Source organism: Chiloscyllium plagiosum, chromosome 9, assembly GCF_004010195.1.
Source record: "Chiloscyllium plagiosum isolate BGI_BamShark_2017 chromosome 9, ASM401019v2, whole genome shotgun sequence".
Classification (NCBI taxonomy): Eukaryota; Metazoa; Chordata; class Chondrichthyes; order Orectolobiformes; family Hemiscylliidae; genus Chiloscyllium; species Chiloscyllium plagiosum.
The window spans coordinates 49,799,902-49,805,973 of NC_057718.1; the positions used below are offsets into that span (position 1 = coordinate 49,799,902).

The window sequence follows — 6,072 nt, forward strand, 5'->3', positions numbered from 1 at the left end:
TCTAGCTTCCCACAGAGTTCTCGGCTACACCTGATGAGATCCTGGAGATTTATCAACTGTTATGCGTTTCAAGGCATCCAGCACCACCTCTTCTGTAATATGGACATTTTTCAAGATGTCACCAACTATTTTCCCACATTCTTTATTTTCCATGCCCTTCTCCACAGTAAACATTGTTGCAAAATACACATTTAGTATATCCCCCCCCATCTCCCGCAGCTCCACACATACACTGTCGTGCTGATTTTTAAGGGGCCCTATTCGCTTCCTATACTCTAAGGATTCACTCGATCTATCCTGTCTTTACCTAACATATGCTTCCTTCTTTTTCTTAATCAAAACCTCAATTTCTTTAGTCATCCAGTATTCCCTATACCTACCAGCCTTTCCTTTCACCCTAACAGGAATATACTGTCTTCTAGACTCTTGGTTATCTCATTTTTGAAGGCTTCCCATTTTCCAGCCGTCCCATTACCTGCGAACATCCGACCCCAATCAGCTTTTGAAAGTTCTTGCCTAATACTATCAAGATTAGCCTTCCTCCAAATTTAGAACTTCAAATTTTAGATCTGGTCTATCCTTTTCCATATCTATTTTAAAACTAACAGAATTATGATCGCTGGCCCCAAAGTGCGCCCCCACTGACACCTCAGTCACCTACCCTGCGTTAATTCAGAAGCTGAGATATTTCAGTAACATTACCCTCTCGTTCTACTACACTATAATGGGTAAAGGCCCAACTTATACAACCTACCTTCTTATGATAAGCCCTTCACCCCCAAATGAGTCCAGTGTCCCTTATTTGTTCGTAATATGGCAAATCAATTGTAGCACACTCCAACGTTTGGATCTCCACCTTCACAAAGTTGGAAGGGTTATGCCACCTCACAGAGTGGTATTAGAACCTTGAATCCAGAAATCCCACCTCCCAAGCCCAGCACTCATTATTTCTGTCAACAGGGAATCATGTGCCTGGGTGTGTGTTGCACATTCACAGATCACAGAGACCGCAGCACACTTAAAAGGTAAAGCTGCATGGCTCACAAGTAATTTTTATCACCCTAATTTCTGAAACAGGACTCACGGGTGTGAGACATTGGAAAAAGTGGTCTGAACATATTGCAGCTCTTTGAAAGGATGTTGCTGGGACTGGAGAGTTTGAGCTATAGGGAGGCGCTGAATAGACTAGGGCTTTTCTTTCCCCCTGGAGTGTCAGAGGCTGAAGGATGACCGCTACAGAGTTTTATAAAATCATGAGGGGCAGATATAGGGTGAATAGCCAAGGTCTTCTTCCTAGCGTAGGGGGTGTCCAAAAGTTTAAGTTGAGGCGGGTGGGCAGGGAAGATTTAAAAAGGACTTGAGGGGTAACCTTTTCACCTAGAGGCTGGTGCATGTATGGAACAATTTACCAGAGGAAATGGTGGAGATGGGTACAATTACAAACTTAAAGGCATCCGGATGGGTGCATCAATAGGAAGGGCTTTGACAGTTAAGAGCCAACTGCTGGCAAATAGGACTAGGTCTGATTGTAATGTCTGGTCGGCACAGACAAGTTGGACCGCAGGGTCTGTTTCCCTGCTGTGTGACTCTATGAGGAGCTCAGATATCCTGTTGGTAAGGTGCAGGTATCTCAATGGGATTACGACCATATAAATTAGTGTGTAAAAGGAGCATTAAATATGTATTTGTTGTCAATCATATACATCCTCTGCCTTTTAAATTTTGAAAAATTCCCAGTGATTCTTGTTTGAAAAAAACATTTTGCAATTTCAATGGATATTTGTTGACACAAACCCGAGTTCTATTGTTATTGGATCACTCTGAAGAAAAATTATTGGACTCAAACATTGTTCCAATGTGCACAGCTGCTGCCAGGATTGAGTCAATCAAGTTTCTCCAGCACTTTGTGTTGAAGAGAGTTCAGTAACGGCATCTTCCACCTATCACCACAGTGGGGGATGGTAAATTCACAGCTTGGATGGACAGCTCCAAAGGTACCAGCTATATTTCCGGGAGGACTGTGAAATGCAATGGTTTGTTCTGTAACGGATTAAGCACTTGAATAGATTTAAATCATGAATGAGTTTTTAACAAATGAATGTTACTTACCATAGGGAATTTAACATTAGATGTGCTGAATTTATTTTATTTCATCTCACCATTGTTTCTGCATTCTGCTGATGGTGGATACTGGGAGTGTTGACATAGAGTGAGTAAGTCAAAGGCTGGCAGTTGAATGGTCCCAGATTGGCATTAATTTGGCATGGAGGATGTGTGCGCATAGATGGGCATGGGAAATGTGTGGGGATAGGGGATGCAGTGATGGGAGCTGGAAGGCCCATTTTTAATGTAACTGTATAAAACTGTTGCTCATGTTCTTTTTAAATCTTTTCTCACCTCAAAAATATGCTCCTGGTTTTGAACTCTCCCACCCTAGGGTAAATATCCTTGTCATCTACCTTATCCACGCCGCGTTGGATTTGATAAACCTCAATAAGGTCACCCCTCAACACGCCAGGGAAACAAGTCCCAACTTTTCCTGTCTATTTTTGTATCTCAAACCCTCCACTGTCGGCAACATCCTGGTTGATCTTTTCTGAACCTTCTCCAACTTAATATCATCTTTCCCAAAACAGGGCAACCAGAACTGGACACAGTAGTCCAGAAGAGGCCTCACCTCCTGTGCATGTTGAACATAAGCTCCCTACTTTTCAATTCTGCCCCTCTAGAAATGAAGTCTAGTGCTTGACGAGTGGCTTTATTGCCCTGTTTGTTTGCAGCAGTACACTTGGGGTTTGGCATGTTTCTACTCCGAGAGCTCTTTACTCCCCTATTCACCCAGACCTGCACTTTTCAAATAATAAGTGGACTCCGCTACAGACAACTAAATCTAGTGTACAGGTGCAAAGAGAATCGAAAAAAGGACATGATGTTATTGGTCTACAGAGCCTTGGTCAGGATCCACCTGGTTTTACCTATCGAATGGGGGCTAGTTAGTTCAGTTGGCTAGACAGCTATTGAGAGTGCAGCATGATGCCAACAGCACGGGTTCAATTACTGCAGTGGCTTAGCTTCTCACGCTCTCTCCTTCTCAACTTCTCCCCTTGCCTATGGTTTGGCAACCCTTAGTTTAAACCACCACCAGTCATCCCTCTAACAGCCAACAGCCTGGTCCAGTATAAACTGCAATGACTTTATCTTTACACTAGTCTTAACAAGTTTACCTCACAGACTGACCAGAATTTTAACTAGGGTTTGAAGCACTAAACGAACAATAATTGAATAAAGTCATTGCTGTTGGAGTGTGGAAGCTTTAAAAAAACTGAGGAATTCAACAGGTTAAAAGGTTACATGTCTGTTTTTATTGATAATTACTTTCAGTCAGCCATACCATTATAAAATCTGATCAGACATTCCAGAAGGAAAAACAAAATCATCTAGTACAGTATTATAAAAAGACAACTAAAAAAAATAGAAACTGTAGCAAACATTGACAGAAACCCCAAGGCAAATGTAATGCCTCACTGAGTAAAACCCCTGGATATCAAGCCCAGACTGTTCCCAGAGTCATCATAAAAGTTAAAAGTTTTATCAAAGTCCCCAATTTATGCCTTATAGGCTCAGATTAGGTTTCTGCACTTAACAAAAACTATTAATTATAAATAGACTGCTTCAGCAATAGATAAACAAATATAAACTGCCTGCACATAATTCTACTAGCTAAACTTCTAACACACAAAACAAAGAGGGTTATGGGTAGAGTGAAGAAAACTTGGGAAATGAAGTCCCCAGGATTTGATGCAGTGTAAACTTTGTTTCCAAACTCCTTTAGTTCTGATTTTTTTCCTTCACGTTCTTCTATTTTGCAGAAGACACACAGTCACTGGTTCACAAATTATAATGTCTCTGACTTATTGGTGCAACACAACAGCTTACAAGACAATCAGCTTTATTTAGCTTCAGGTATCTTCATAAGAGGAGACACAGACTTTCTTGCTCAGAGGCAACTCGTGCCCTACAAGACTCACTTAGTATCAGAGATGAATGGCAATAGTGCAAGTTAGTGGAGGTGAGATATATATGAGGAAGTACAGGGATGAATAAATTGGAGGTGGAGAAAACCTAGAAGATTACAGACTGTAAACGAACGCAATGTCCTGTTGTGCGTTTGCATCAAATAGTTTTTTAGTGTTGAAAATAATAGGCAAAGGCATGTCAAACCCTTTCCAAAACTATTTGTTTTCCAGGCAATAAGAAACAAAATATTAAACTTTACGACTGAATATCATCCATGACTTCTTCGCTACTTTGGTTTTAATTTATTTTTAACAAGAGAACGCATCAAAATCACAAAGTCTGCAAAAGCTAAACAAATACCGAGTTTTCCCAATTAAGGTCTCCACGCACCTTCTGATCTCTTATCCCCTCCTCGGGTTCATTTAGTCATAATACCGAAAGATTTTCCTCCGGAGTGACCAAATATTTAGGGCAGTCTGCTCCACATCAATTACCTTCCTAACTCTCCAAGCTCAGGATTCGACTCCCAATCCAGGCCACGTTCCATTCCCCGGGCAACATTCCACTCCCCAGCACAACGTTCTACTCCCAGTGAAAAGATACATTTACTTCCCTCGTGCTGACAATCTCAAACTCCTTCCGGGGTCATGTTGAACGTTGCTGTACTTTCTCTTAAAGCGACTACGTGGTTTTGGGATTATTGATTGTTCCCGTTGATTTACGTGGATACTGACTGGAAATGTTTATTCCATGATCTGGAATAAAGCTTCGGGATATTATCTTCCAACAGTTAAAAAAACAACTGTGGGTTTTGGTCAAATGCAATTACAGCTACTGCATAGTCGCAGCTTTAACGTGTTTAAGGTTGACATTTATCGTCTTGTGTAGAGTTTCATTCAAATAAACATAACGGTTACTTAGAGTGATGTATATTTTTAAAGTGGAATTACTGCTTATCTATTTGAACTTGTAGAAATAAGCCCATGTTATTTTCAGGGGTAAAATGCTTCGTGTGAATTTTACATAAAATTAATAAGACTTGGTAGGCAGACACATAATAGACTCCTTACACAACTATTTACTTTCCAGACAGTAAGAAACAAAATATTGAGCTGTACGATTGATATACCCAATCGGCAGGTCTGGCAACATTTTAGAGGAAAAAAGATCCTCTCGACCTGATGAGAATTTCCATGAGTTTTCACAGCGCTTTTCAGATTTCCAGCATCTTCAGTGCTCTGCTTTTGTTTGAGTGGTACGTCACGCAGATACGTTGGTATGTCATATATTTTAATGCCTAGGAGAAAGTGAGGACTTCAGATACTGGAGATCAAAGTCGAAAAGTGGAGCAATGGAAAAGCACAGCATCGAGGAGCCGGAGAGTCGACGTTTCGGCCTGACGGGCTTATGCCCTAATCGTCGACTCTCCTGCTCCTCAGATGCTGCTTGACCTGCTGTGCTTTTCCAGCGCCACACTTTTCGAATTACATTTTAATGCACGTTGTGGAATTTCTTGCCTTACGTGATATACCAGACTTAAATAAATGCGGAACACTGCATATGCTGCAAGTCTGAAAAGTACCGCAAAAACTCATGGAAATACTCCTCTAAAATGTTGCCAGACCCGGTAAGTTCCATTAAGAGAAAGTGAGGACTGGAGATCAGAGTCGAGTGTGTGGTGCTGGAAAAGCACAGCCGGTCAGGCAGCATCCGAGAAGCAGGAGAATTGATGTTTCGGGAATAAGCCCTTCATCAGGAACGAGCTGATGATGGAAGGGTTTATGCCCGAAACGTCGATTTCCGTGTTCTTGGATGTTGCCTGAGCAGCTATGCTTTTCCAGCACCACACTCTTGCTGCTGAGTTCCATGCTTTCTTTTTTATGGCTTCTGGGCATGTTTTTATGATGCATCTGCTCATTATCACCAAGCCACATCTCTGTCTGCCAGCTTCTCTTTCTTTGAGCCTCAGTTCTTCCAATTTTTTTCACTTGAAATCTTCCTCCTTTAACCTCACACCATGTTTTCACTGAGGTATGAGAATCTAGATTAGAGTGG

At 41.4% G+C, this 6,072-nt stretch overlaps 1 protein-coding gene across 4 annotated transcripts in view; it reads right to left on the reverse strand.

Annotated features, from left to right (window-relative positions):
* taf1a (TATA box binding protein (TBP)-associated factor, RNA polymerase I, A) overlaps positions 1-4,628 on the reverse strand; it is a 42,676-nt gene extending 38,048 nt beyond the window's left edge. For 3 of the 4 annotated variants that reach the window (XR_006312533.1, XR_006312534.1, XM_043695905.1), the window contains exon 1: positions 4,408-4,628. The gene's annotated coding sequence lies outside the window, so the exon portion shown is untranslated. The remainder of the gene's footprint in view (positions 1-4,407) is intronic. The other variant, XM_043695906.1, reaches the window with a different exon arrangement.
* Positions 4,629-6,072: the final 1,444 nt, after the last annotated feature.